The following is a 14,925-nucleotide window of genomic DNA, read 5'->3' as shown; positions in this document are numbered from 1 at the left end:
ATAATCAATTTGACAGATGTGGCTCTTTTCAACAATGAGGTGATTCAGGCCAATTCCAATAGACTTGTGTTGGAGAGAGTCATCTGAATCCAGAAAGAAGACTGTGGGGATTGAATTTGAATCACAGTATAGTATTTTCACCTGTTTTGTTGTTTGCTTGCTTCTTGTTTTCTTTCTAATTTTTTTTTCTTTTTTCATCTGATTTTTCTTGTGCAGCATGAAAAAATGTGGAAGTAAGTATAGAAGAATTTCACATATTTAACATATATTGGATAATTTGTGTAGGGAAGAAGGTGAAGGGAAGGGAGGGAAACATTAGAATACAAGATTTTGAAAAGGTGTGTGTTGAAAACTATCTTTGCATGTATTTTGAAAATAAAAAACTATTATTTAAAGAAAATTAAGTGAATGGTTCTACAACAATGAAAAAGTATTGTTAGGTTTTTTTTAAGGAATGTTAATTTTTTTACCTACAACTCAGGGGGGAAATAAAATACTATTTAATTAAAACAAAGCCAAAAAAAGAGTTTTAGGCTATTTGGTACTAATTAAAAGACTTGACTTTCACTGTCAACTATAATAGTTGTCAAAAACAAGCATGAATTAATAATAATAATAAGTAGTAGTAGTAGTATTTACACCGCACTTTAACTTTTACAAAAATATTTTACAAATATTATCTTCTCTGATTCTCATTACACAACTTTGGCTAGTAGATAGTGTAATGATTTGAACTCAGATCTTCTTAATTCCAGGTGTGGTCTGGTTGGCTGTTGTCTTCCATTCTCAAAGAGGACCAAAATTATATCACTATGTCAATATGTAATGTGTCTGACTGTGGCTGATCAATCCAATAAATGACCCAAAAATTTATCCAACTAAACAATTTTCCAAATCCTTGGTTGGTTGACTGTTGTTTTTTTGTTTGAAGAGGACCAAAATGATATCACACATGTAAGTCAAGATGTAGTATGTCCAACTGTGGTTGATCAGGCTAATATGAGCTGGAAGGCTCTACCACAAGTTGGACACAATCCAAGTGAATGTTAGGAGATGTTTCTAAATTTGCATATCTTATATTTCTTTTGAGCAACCACAATTCTGTTTTGCTTATACAGAATAGTGCCTTTTTTGATGTGGGCACAGCATGATGGTTGGTCCTGTGCCAGTGATTCCTATGTCTCACAATATCCAACGTTCTTTAGAAAGACTCTGAAAGTGTTATACTCTCTGCCATAGAGTTTCAATACTTGGTGGGTCAACTCAAGAAAGGCAGTGTCTGGTACTTTATGTTGTCAGGTATTCTTCTGAATGTTTCTAAGATAACTCAAATGGAAGTAATTTAGTTTCATGCCATGGCATTTGTATATAATGTCCAGGTTTCACAAGTATACAATGGTGTGGTCAGCACAATAGCTCTGTAGATATTCAGTTTGGTATTCAGGCTAATAATACCTCTTCTACGCTTTCCTTTGGAACATCCCAAACACTGAGCAAATTCAAGATTGCATTCACTAAGCTTATCATCTATGTGTACATTCCTTGAAAATTATGGTCCCCTTTCAGGTCAGACCCTTGAATGAAGATGGCAGGTGGGCAGGAGAGGCGGTGATTGAGGATGGCACCAAGCCAAATCTGAGCAAAAATGAGCTGAAGAGACATTTGAAGAAAAAGAAAATTGCTGAGAAAGAAGCAAAGCACAAAGATCTCAGTGAAAAGCAGCTGAATTAAACTCCTACACCACTCATGCTGACATGGTGTGCCTAGTGTTGAGGAGAGTCTGGAACCAAATCTGCATTACAAGATCCACAGCCAGGAGATCCAGCAAACTGAATTACAGTGGAAAGGACATTTCACACACAAGTTTTATGGAGACACTTCACTCACTACTTCATCAAGCAGTAAAATCATTTATAACCAGGCAATCATCTGACTGACATTACCATGAAAAGTCTTCTGGGGGAAAATTCATCTTTTATGATCTTTGTGGAGGAGTCAAACTATAGGTGATGGCCAATTTCAGGAATTATAAATCAGAATAATTTTTTCATATAAATAACAAACTTTAACAGTGAAACATTATTGGGATTCAGGGGAATCCAGGAAAACCAAAAAGGGAGAACTGAGAGTCATTTTCCACAAGATTAAACTCCTGACATCACATCTTCTTATGTTGTCTTACTTTCATTTTGCCTCAAAGATAAGGAAACACACTTAGACTTGATCCTGTATGGCTTTGTGAGATAGAAGTTTATCACTCACTCCAAAATAATTATCTATATGAGGAACATCCTAGAAGAATTGGGTTTCCTAGAAATAGAAACTGAATATTATAATGAATTTCATCCCAGATGGAATTGTTGCCAAACCCCTTATCACTTACCACAATAAGGTGGATGTAAACTTTTTATAAGAGAATTGCCCCAGAGCTCTGATTACAAGATGCTGGTAGATGATGACAATGACAGGGTTTATGAAATAGATCATCAGTTCAGGAATGAAGGAATTGATTTGACTCTCAATCACAAAAAAAACCTGTGAGTTTTACATGGCACATGCAGACTATTGTGATCTCATAGAAATCACAAACAAAATTGTTTCAGGAATGGTGAAGAACAACATTGTACAAGAACATTGTAATGTTCTTCACCATTACAGGAAAGTACACGGTTACCTATCACCCAGAGGGGTAACACTCTGATATTGATTTCATACCACCTTTCTAAAGAATCAGCATGATAGAAGAGTTTGAGAAAGTTCTTGCCATGAAGCTTCCTGAGATCAGTCTTTTTGAAATAAAAGAAGCTTATAAGATTCTTGTTGGCACTTGTGTAAAAAGAGTTATAGAGTGTATCCCTCCCCATATTACAACAAAGATTCTTGACAAGTTTGTAGATGAGTTCCTAGAAGTGAACAGCATCAACCCAACCTACATCTATCACCATCCAAAGAGAATGAGCCCCCTGGCCAAGGGGCAGCACTATCAGTACAGCCTTACTGAGCACTTTGAGTACATCATGATGAAGAAGGATGCATGCAATGTCTATGGAGAGCTGAACAATCTGGTGTAACAAAAGAAACTTTTTGAAGAACAGGCCATTTTGTTAAAAAATAACCAAAAATGTGAAAATATTATATTGTGGATATTGTGGTCCACATTCAATCCCCATAACCCACTCTCTGGGTACAGATGACTCTCTCTATCACAAATCTATTGGAACTGGTCAGATTGTTAAAAAGAGCCACATTTTGTGAAGCTCAAACTAGACTTTGTAGTCTTCCCTGACACCTGTTCCTCTAGTCCCAGGTATAGCATTCTATCTACTGTCAAATAACTGTCTCTAAAACATTATAATATATACTATATTCTCTATGGAGAAGCACTCTGATCCATTCTTTTAGAAAGTCAGGTATTAAACATTTATTAAGTATCTAATGTGACCTAAACTGTGCTATTAGAGAAACAAATAAATGGAAAAAAAGAGTCATTTCCCTCAAGGAATTCCAAATTAATTGTTTTTTTTTTAATTAATTGCAATCATCATTTTATCACATCTTCACAAATTCTGAAAGGTGGAAGATCAGTTATTATCATTTCCATTTTACAGTTAAATATTCTGAGGCTTGAACATCTGAGTGCTTAAGTAGATATAGCACTGGTGTTGAAGTTGTGAAAACCTAAATTCAAAATCAGCCTCAAGTACTAGCTGCATGAACCTGTGCACTGTTTTCCTCAATTTCCTCATTTCTAAAATGAGCTGGAGAAGGAAATGGCAAAACACTTCGGTATCTTAGCTAAGAAAATCTCAAATAGGATGACAAAGAGTCAGACAGGACTGGAACAATCAAACAACAATAATAGTCTGAGGTGCAGAAAATTTATGATTACAGTTATATCATGAGTTAATCAAAGAACTATACCTTTATCCTGGGCTAACCGCTCTTTCTACCACAAAGCCTATAGTCCTATAGAATATTGCTTCATAAAAGCTATTGGTTTAGGAAAATAAGAATAGTGATAATAGTGATAACAATGTTAAAATAATAATATTGCCTATAAATACTATTAAATGATATTAAAATAGCTCCTAGCTATAGCTAGTAAAATAGCTTTTGTAGGATTTTATCACATGAACACAGAGACATTTAGGAAAAGACAGTTGAAATACTTAACCTTGAGAATACCTCATCTCAATAATCAGGTAAACAAACAAACACACAAAAACAGCAACAAAATCCTAAGTTTTACTAGCACCTAAGACCAACTGAAGAACAAGTTTTCCTCCAACAGGTCCTATGGAAACCAAGATGGCAGCTCTAATCTAATTTACTGCGAGCTTAAGGCCCGGTTTATTAGGCCAAGGGAAGAGAGATGGGGCTAATTATTATAACAACCTGGGAGGCAGAAAAGATTCCTGGGGCAAAAAGGCAGTTACTACTGTTAATAACTCTAACAAGAATATTAGCCTCTTACCTAGTCTAAGTTTTCCTGTAGACTGGCATAAAAAGCAGGAAAAATGAGAACTTTTAGATTGTATTTTAAAATTGTTGTAGGACAATTTATTTAGCACTGGAAGGGATCCCAGAGGCCATCTCATTTAACTCTCCATCCATTTTACATATGAGGAAACTGAGATATTTGAATGATAACGACTTGCTCAAGATCACATAAATTGCTTAAGAAGTTATATATGTACCCAAATCCTCTAACTCAAGAGCCAGAACTTTTTTTTAAAAGTTTACTGTTTTTTATTAACATGTTCTCTATCGATTAAAAAAACATATAAAAAAAAACAATAAACCAAGCTCTAATTTGTAACATTTGCTGATTTCTAAGGTATAAATGTCCTCACTAAAATTTTAACAATGTCTAACAATCTCTCACCAACATAAGCTATCTTTAACACACCCTTATATTGTTATTATTTATCTCAGTACAATGGATGCAGAGAGTCAAATCCACTTCTCTTAGAAAAGGTAGTAAGATTTTAATCAATAACAGTCAAGAAAAATTCCATATGGCGTTTTGTACATAATGACTTTTTAATAAATGTTTATTAAATTGAATTGAATTCCTCCAGGCATAGAGTAAATATAACCTAACACATAGTACATTCCCTCTTAAATCTCCACCAGATAATGCCCTGTTTTTTCAGTCTTGAGACAAATATACCTTTCCTATCCTAGTCCCTTTCAGATACCCTAATCTATACTTTCTTTTGTGTTTCCTTTTTACAATTTTGTTATTTTTTATTTTCAAAAAGGTTATTTTCAGTTCCAAATTCTCTTCCTTCCTTCCCCCCTCTCTTCTAGTTTTTAAGAAGGCAAGCAAAATGATACCTATTTTGTGTATGAAGTCATGCAAAACATTTTCACGTTATGATTATGAAAAAAATAATTAAGTGAAAAATAATATGCATCTATCTCCACTTAAAGTTCATCAATTCTCTCTCTGGAGGTAGATAGTATTTTTCATCATAAATTCTTTGGAATTGACATGTATCATTGTATAGATCAGAGTAGTCGCTTTCAAAGTTGATTATCATTACAATATTTTTATTACTGTGTACAATGTTCTAGTTCTGGTCACTTAACTTTGCAGTTTATGTAAGTCTTTCCAGATTTTTCTAAAACCATTCCCTTCATTATTCATTTTAACACAATAATATTGCATCACAATTACAACTGTGCTCTAACTTATTCAGCTATTTTCTAAATAAATGATGGATATACCCTCAATTTCCTGTTCTTTGCCATCACAAAAGAGCTGCTATAAATATATTTGTACATATGGGTTCTTTCATTTATTTATTTTATTTGAGGGGCATATAGACCTGGTGTGATATTGCTTGGTAAAGGGATATGCAAAGTTTTACAGGACTTTGGGCATAGTTTCAAATTGTTCTCCAGAATGGTTGAAGCAACCACAATTCCACAATACATTAGTGAATTAATTTTTCTACAGTCTTTCATGCCTTTACCCCTTTTCCTTTTCTGTCATATTAACCAGTATGATAGATATGTGATGACATCTAAGAGTCATTTTAATTTTCATTTATCTAATCAGTAGTGGTTTAGAGCATTTTTTCACATGACTGCAAAAAGCTTTGATTTTTTTCTTCTGAAAATTCTTATTTATATCCTTTGACCATTTGCTAATTGAGGGATGACTCTTATTTTTATAGATTTGGCTTAAATCCCTATATATGTATTTTAAAATTTTTAGTTTTTCAGATAAATTGCTATGTATTTTCTCTCATTCTTTCTTTCCTTCTAATTTTGGCTATGTTAGTTTTGTTTGTGCAACAACATCTTAATTTAATGTATTTTACCTGCTATAATTTCCTTTATTTATTGTTTGGTTATGAATCCCCTCCTTATTCACATATCTGACAGGCAATTTTCTTTCATAATTCCAAATTTATTTGTGATATTACCCTTTATGTCTAAATCATGTACCCATTCTGATCTTATCTTAATATAAAATATTAGATATTTGTCTATGATAATTTCCTCCATATTGTTTTTCAATTTTCCCAACAGTTTGTGTTGAATAGTGAGATCTTTCCCCAACAACTTGAATCTTTGGACATATTAAACATTATGTTACTGTGGCCATGTATTTCAATGTATTATGTGCCTAATATATTCCATTAATCAGCTACTCTACTGCTTTATCCAGTACCAGACTGTTTAGAGGATTCTATCTTTGTGCTATAGTTTGAGATCTGGTACTACCGGGTCACTATTCTTCACTTTTCCCCACATTGATTCTTTTATTATACTTGACCTTTTATACTGCTAGATAAAATTCATTAATTTTCCTAGCTCAATAAAATAATTCTTTGGAAATATGATTGGCGTGGGGCTGAATAAGTAAATTAATTTAGGAAATATTGTTATTTTTAGTATATTAGCTTAGACTACCCTGGAGCAATTAATATGCTTCCAATTGTTTCAATTTGTCTTTATTTGTGTGAAAAGTATTTTGTAATTTTGTTTATGCAGTTCATCCATTTGTCTTGGCAGGTAGACCCCTCAATATTTTATACCCTATGAAGTTTTTTTTAAAGCAATTTTTCTTTCAATCTCTGTCTGCTGGGATTTATTGGTAATATATAGAAATGGTGATTATTTATAAGGATTTGTTTTATTCTGCATCTTTGCTCACATTGTTCATTGTTGTACCTAGTTTTTGTTTTGTTGACTCTAGAATTCTGTAAGTATACCATCATGTTGTCTGCAGAGAGTGACAGCTTTGTTTCCTCATTACTTATTCTTACTCTTTTAATTTTTTTTTTCCTTTGGATCCAACTATTCTGGATAGCAATTTGGAACTATGCTCAAAAAGTTACCAAACTGTGCATTCTCTTTAACTCAGCATAACCCAGCAAATACAGAGTTTATATCCCAAAGAGATCTTAACAAAGAGAAAGGGACCCACATGTGCAAAAATGTCTGTGGCAACCCTTTTTGTAGAAGCAAGAAATTGGAAACTGAGTATGACTGAATAAATTATGGTATATGAATATTATGAAATATTATTGTTCTGTAAGAAACAATCAGCAGAATAATTTTAGAGACCCCTGGGGAGACTTACATAAACTATTGCTAAGTGAAGTGAGCAGAACCAAGAGACAATTGTACATGGCAACAAGAATATTATATGATGATCACTTCTTATGGACGGCTCTCTTCAACAAGGAGATGATTCAAACCAGTTTCAATTGTTCAGTCATGAAGAGAGCCATCTACACCCAGGGAGAGGAGTGTGGGAACTGAGTGTGGACTACAACATAGCATTTTCACTTTTGCTGCTGTCATTTGCTTGCATTTTGTTTTCTTTCCCAAGGTTTTTTTTTTTTTTTCCTTCTTGATCCAATTTTTCTTGTGCAGCAAGATAACTATAAATATGTGTACATATATTGGATTTAACATATATTTTACCATATTTAACATATATTGGACTACTTGCCATCGAGGGGAGGAGGTGGGATGAAGGAAAGGAAAATTTGGAACAGAAGGTTTTGCAAAAGACAGTGTTGAAAAATTACCCATGCATATGTTTTGTAAATAAAAAACTTTAATGAAAAAAAAAGAAAAAAATTCTGTTTCTTGTCTTTTGCTACAACTAGTATTTTCCATACACAATTGAATAATGATGGTGATAATGGATATCCTTGCTTCACCTTTGATCTTACAAGGAAGGCTTTAAATATTTTCAAATAATTCATGCTCTTGGTTTTAAATAGTTACTATTTATTATTTTAAGAAAGGCTCTATTTATATTTATGCTTATTTACACTTTTAGTAGAAAGGGGTGCTGTGTTTTATCAAATTTTTTTTTCCTACATCTATTGATAAAGCATATATTTTTTGTTATTTTTCTCATATTTATTGTTTTTCCAATATAAAAGTAGGCCTGCATACCTGGTATAAATCCAAGCTGGTGAAAATATATGAGTTTTCTCATATTGTTTTAGTCTCCTTGCCAGTATTTTATTTTAAAATATTGCATCAATGTTTATTAGAAAAACTGGTTTACTGTTTTCTTTTTTGTTGTTGTTCTTACTAGTTTAAGTATGAAAATTTTTGTGTGATAGGAGGAATTTGTTAGGACTCCTTTAGCTATTCATTTCAAATGGTTTATATAGCATCAAAATTGTTCTTATAAATGTTTGGTGAAATTCAACTGTAAATTCATCCAGTATTGGATTTTTTTTTTTTTGTAACTCATTTATATCTTTTTTTTTTAATTTTTTATTTAATAATTACTTTATATTGACACTCGTTTCTGTTCCGATTTTTTTTCCCCTCCCTCCCTCCACCCCTTCCCCTAGATGGCAAGCAGTCCTTTATATGTTGGATATGTTGCAGTATATCCTAGATACAATATATGTTTGCAGGACCGAACAGTTCTCTTGTTGCATAGGGAGAATTGGATTCAGAAGGTGTAAATAACCCGGGAAGAAAAACAAAAATGCAGATAGTTCACATTCGTTTCCCAGTGTTCTTTCTTTGGGTGTAGCTGCTTTTGTCCGTCATTTATCAATTGAAACTCAGGTCTCTTTGTCAAAGAAATCCACTTCCATCAAAATATGTCCTCATACTCATTTATATCTTTATTTTTTTAAAGATAGGGTTATTGAAATATTTTTATTCTGTTTTGTTAATCTGGGAAATTTGCTTTTTTCAAATGTTCATTCATTTTATTTAAATTATAAGTTTCACTGGCACATAATTGGGCAAAATAACTCCTAATAATTGCTTTAAATTTCTTTTCATTAGTTATGTATTTGCTTTTTTAAATTTTTGATTCTGGTAATTTTTTAAAAAATCAAATTAACCAATAGTTTATCTATTTTATTAGTCTTTTCATATAACCAGCTTCTATTTTTATTTATCAGTCCAATTTTTAAGCCTTCAATTTTGTTCAATTATATTTAAAACTCTCCTTTAATTTTCAAGATTTCTATTTTAATATTTATTTGGGAGTTTTTATTTTGTTTTTTTTTTTTTTTGGTTTTTTTGTGGTATATATAATTCATTAGATTAATTATCTGTTATTGATTTAAGTGTCTAGAAATAAATTTTCTCCTAATTACTAGTGTGGCTGTATCACACCAATTTCAGTATTTTCTCTCATTGTTGTCATTATCGTTAATGAACTATTGATTTTGACCGTCTTTTTTTTTTAATCATTAGATCACTTAGTTTCCAATTCATTGTTAATCTGTGCTTAAAAGGCCCTTTATTGGAGATCATTATTATCACATTATGGTCTGAAAAGAGTACATTTAATATTTGTTTTTCATAATTTTTCTGTGAGATTTCTATGCTCTAAAGCACAGTCATTTTTTATGAAAGTGCCATGTATAACTGAGAAGTATATTATTTTTCTACTCACATTCAGTACTTTGCAGACATCTATAATATCTAACTTTTTCTAAAATTCTATCTATGTAAATCCTTATTTATTTATGATTATATTTGTTTAAGTCTGAGAAGAGTAATTTTAGGTGCCTTAAGTAGAATAATTTTGCTTTCTATTTTCTCCTACAATTCATTTAAATTTTCTTTATGTTTAATATTAATATTACTTCATTCTCTATTATATCCCTAAGCAAGATGTAGTTTTCTTACTAATCTCTTTTAGTTAAGCTTTTTTTGTTTTGTTTAAGATAATTATTGTTATTCTTGCATTTTTATTTTTACATCAGATGAAATATAATAAATTTTACTATAACATCTTATTTTAACTTTATGTGTGTGTTTCTGTTTTAAGTGTGTCTCTTGTAAACAACATATTGCTGGATTCTCATTTCCAATCCATTCTGCTATTTACCCCATTTTTGGGTGAATTACCCCATTAATATTCACAGTTATGATTGCTTAATGTCATCATTCTCTCTCTCTGTCTCTCTCTCTCTCTCTCTCTCTCTCTCTCTCTCTCTCTCTCTCTCTCTCTCTCTCTCTCTCTCTGTCTCTCCTCCACCCTCCACCCTCCACCCATCCCTATCTCAAAAGGAAATTCTTATTGGGTTTTTATCTGATCAACATTTTTCTTTGAGATTTGGCTTGCAGATATATCTTCAAGTCATTGTCTTCTGAGTTTGTGCATCTTGAGGTTCTGTGCCTTCACAGTAGTTTTTATGACCAAGTTCTTTCTTTGTTATTTACACTTTTTCCTGTCTATTTTTGACTTTGGAATTTATATCAGAGTTGGGCTCTGCCTATCTTGGGGAAGGAGGAAGGGAGGAAAAGAATATAATTATCCCAAGCTTCATTCAGGCTTTTATATCCTGTTGTTTTTACAGCTAGTTCTAGAGACCTGTAAGTTTTCAGTGCTTCCAAGGTGTTGTGATCCTAGAGGAAATATGGTCATCCTTTTCCTTCTCTTTATCTTTTCAGGACCACTGCTCCATTATGACCAAAACTTCTCTCCAACCTAAAACTGTAATCAATGCCCAAGTAGAGCATCTTCTCTTTTGCAACTAAAGGCATTTCTCACCACCAACTGGGTAATGGGCAGTAGAGTTGCTAAATGGCACTGATATCCTGTACCCTGTACAGGGGTCCACAATATTCTCTTTCTGCTTAGATTTTCGATCCTCTTATTATATCTGAGCATTGAGCCCACTTGGAGCTATTGCTGCTGCAGCCTTCAAGGCCCACAGCTAGTGTTGCTTCTGTTTTGCTGTATTCCCAACCATTCTCTATCCTAGTGTCAAGATCTCTTTTTCTGGCTTTCTACATTGGACTAGAACAAAAGACTCATTCTGCCTTTTTTTTTAGTTGTGTCACTTAAAATTTGATTTGATAGATTTTTAAATTATTTAATAGGGAATGTTGTGAAACATTTTTAAAAAATTCTCCCTTTACTTCACCATCTTGACTGTGCCTCCTTATGATCACTCTTTTAAAAAAAATCATAAATATTTTTTGCATCATAATAATTTCCCTAATTATCCCTTCTCCTTCCCATATAGAAGAGCCAACTCATAAAACAAATGGTATTTGGAAAGGGATAATAAGAGAAGGAAAATGAGCAACACTGATCTGAATAGGCTGACTTTAGAAAAGCCTGGAAAGATTTATATGAACTGATGTAAGTGAAGCAAGCAGAACCAGGAAAACATTATACACAGCAACAATAAGACTGTTTGATGATCAACTAAGATAGACTTGATTCTTCTCAGCAATTCAGCCATCCAAAGCAATCCCAATAAACTTTTTTCCTTCAATAAACTTTGGATGGAAAATAAAATTTTTATCTAGAGAGAGACTTATGGAGACTGAATATAGATTAACATATACTATTTTCAAAACATTTTTTTTTCTTTCTCGTGGTTTTTCCCTTTTGTTTTAATTTTTTTCTCCTAACCTGACTTATATGGAAATGTTTTTTTTAAAATGAGTGTACATGTAAAAACTAATTTTTAAAGTTGATCTGAATATATGTTTCAAAATATCATATCCATGGACCTTCTACCTCTACAAAGACTTTGAGCTTTCATCTTCTCATATTTTTTTTGAGCCATAAACTAGTATTTTTTCCTTTGTACCCAAGAGGAAGAAATAGAGCCAGGAAAGACTGTGTAAAGTAAGAATGGGAGAAAGGAGGGGAAGGAGACTGTCAATTGATTCTAGGTGGCTCTGCCTGCCTGTATGTCAGTTCTCTGCTGCATCATCCCTAGGGAAGTGAAGTGTGCCTGGTTATGCTCTAGTTTGTTTAAGGTCTTCATAGCACAAACAAACAAATACATCTTCTCTTATTCAGGGGAATAGACTCCATTATTTTCTCTTTAAAGTCTCTAAACACTAGTCCTAAGAGCAGATATCAAACATCCCTAGCAGCCAAGATACATGAAAAACTAGACAAGATTGCTCTTTTTTTGAAAAAAATATTGGTGTGAATGCCTGCTAAAAATCAGTGCTGGTATGGAGGTATCTCATCTGTCTTTGTATACTGTTCTATTCTTGGCTCAGGTCTCATGGATGAGTAGGCCAAAAAGTTCAAAACTACAGAGGATACTGAAAGAAGATTTTTCCTCAAAATCATCACCAATTTTGAAAATTTTTAATTTAATTCAATAATCATACATTATGTTTGCTGCAACCTCTGTGTTAGATGTTAAAGAAAATAAAATATGATTAACAGAAATAGACCTTTATCACTGGCCTTCCAGGCAACCAAAAGAATATACCATGTACAAAAAAACCAATTTTATCTCTTCTCATAGGAACTCTATCCTCCAGGACAGAGTATATAACAGAGTTATAACCCATTCAGTATTTTCCATTACTTATGATTTTTTTTCCTGCATTCTTCAATACACCTTCTATAAAAATCCTCCTTAATAAGATAGAGACTTTCTTCTGGTTCTATAAGTATTTATAGATACCAATATAGCACTCAGACTTCTCAAGAATCTGCAGTAGCTCCCTTATTACTAGGATAAAATGTAAACAGTTCAGCTTGCATTTTTAAAGCCTTTTACAATGTGTTCCCAGCCAACCATTTCAGAACTTCCACACTTTGCTTCTTTTCATGAACTCTAGTGCCAGGCAAAGTGGCATACTCCTTTTCCCCTGAATTTGACATTTTATCTCTCACCTTCATGACTTTGCATAAGCTGTCCCCATACCTGAAATGTATTGACTCATCATTTTTGCTTCCTAGACCATGTCCTGCAGAAAGCCTTTCCAGATTTTCTTAGTTATTAATGTTTTTCTGTCTCTCTATTTCTATCTCCCACTCTTTGTATCTCTATGATACTTCTATGTCTCTATGTCTCTATCTCTCACTATATCTGTCTCCAATTACTTGCAAATTCCTGAGATAATATAGGACAATAGATCAGGAAAGGTGGGAATGAGACAGGAAGGAAGGAAGAAAGGAAGGAAGGGAGGAAGGAAGGAAGGAAGGGAGGAAGGAAGGGGGGGAGGGAGGAAGGAAGGAAGGAAGAGAGAAAGGAGGAAGGAAGGAAGGAAGGAAGAGAGGGAGGGAGGAAGGAAGGGAGGGAGGAAGGGGAAAGAGAGAAGGGAGGAAGGAAGGAAGGAAGGGGAAAGAGAGAAGGAGGGAAGGAAGGAAGGAAGGGTAAGAGAGGAGGGAGAGAAGAAGGGGAGGGAGGGAGCGAGGGAAGGAAGGAAAAGGAAGAAAGAAGGAAGGGGAAAAGGAAAGAAAGAAAAAGAGGGAAGGAAGGAAAGAAAGAGAAAGAGGCATATACAGAGAGCAAGAGAGAACAAGACAGAAAGAGTGAGGGAGATGAAGAGGGAGAAGGAGAGGGGAAAGGGGGAAGGAGAAAGAATATCTGTTTTCATTAAATTTAGTTTTATTTTAATTACTTAGGTTGGTAATTCATGAGTGGAATCTATAGAAAATCTCTACTTATAACCACTATAGACAAAAGTCCACATGGTGTAATTTGATAGCCTGCTAAGACCTACAAATCCCTTCCATCCCAACTTCATGCAGCTGTCTGGGAGACATTTCTTGTCTTTTAACTCACCATGCTCTAAAATGAACTTATCATCTTCTCTCCAAAATCTCTTTCTTCTCCTCATTTCCCTATTTCTATTCATAGTGGCACTATTTGATCTTTAAAAGATTTTAAGTAATAGGAAAAGCACCTCAAGATTAGACAAGGATAAATGCTATTTGAATTTTTAAAGGAAGAAAATTAAGGCTGCAAAATATAGACTAATGGGTTTAACTTCAATTCATAACAAAATTCTAAAATACATTATACTTATATCCTTGGTCAAATTGCAGCCTCATAGGCCTCAGTTTCCTAATCTATGAAATAAGAGAGATGGATTAGATTGCTTTTGAGTTTCCTTATATTTCTAGATCTATGATCAAAGGCATAGTTAGTGGAAGATATAGTCATGAAACGTAGGCATAGAACATACCAAAAAAAGAAGAAATCATCACAAAGAAAAGAGAATCATTTTCAAATGGGAGGAATCAACAGAGACTTCATGGAGAAAATAACATCTGGGTTGAGCTCTGAAGAAAGAGAAGGCTTTCCCCGAATGGATGCCCATCAATTAGAGAATGGCTGAATAAACTATGGTATATGAATGTTATGGAATATTGTTCTGTAAGAAACACCAGCAGGATGATTTCAGAGAGGCCTAGAGAGACTTACATGAACTGATGCTGAGTGAAGTAAGCAGAACCAGGAGATCATTTATACACATCAACAAAAAATTATATGCTGATCAAGTCTAACGGACATGGTTTTCTTCAACAATGAGATGATTCAAACCAGTTCCAATTGTTCAGTTATGAAACCCACAGAGAACACCCATAGAGAGGACCATGGGAACTGTTGTTTGCTTGCATTTTACTTTGTTTCTTTATTTTTCTTGTGCAGCATGATAATTCTCTAAATATGTATACATATATTGGATTTAACA

The 14,925-nt window shown here is 33.4% G+C and overlaps 1 pseudogene; it reads left to right on the top strand.

Moving 5' to 3' along the window:
- Window positions 1–1,551: 1,551 nt before the first annotated feature.
- LOC127547864 (lysine--tRNA ligase-like) lies at window positions 1,552–10,998 on the top strand (annotated as a pseudogene).
- The last annotated feature ends 3,927 nt before the right edge of the window (window positions 10,999–14,925 follow it).

Source organism: Antechinus flavipes, chromosome 1, assembly GCF_016432865.1.
Source record: "Antechinus flavipes isolate AdamAnt ecotype Samford, QLD, Australia chromosome 1, AdamAnt_v2, whole genome shotgun sequence".
NCBI lineage: Eukaryota > Metazoa > Chordata > Mammalia > Dasyuromorphia > Dasyuridae > Antechinus > Antechinus flavipes.
Note: the sequence above shows the minus strand (reverse complement) of the source record. Positions and strands in the feature narration are given on the sequence as shown.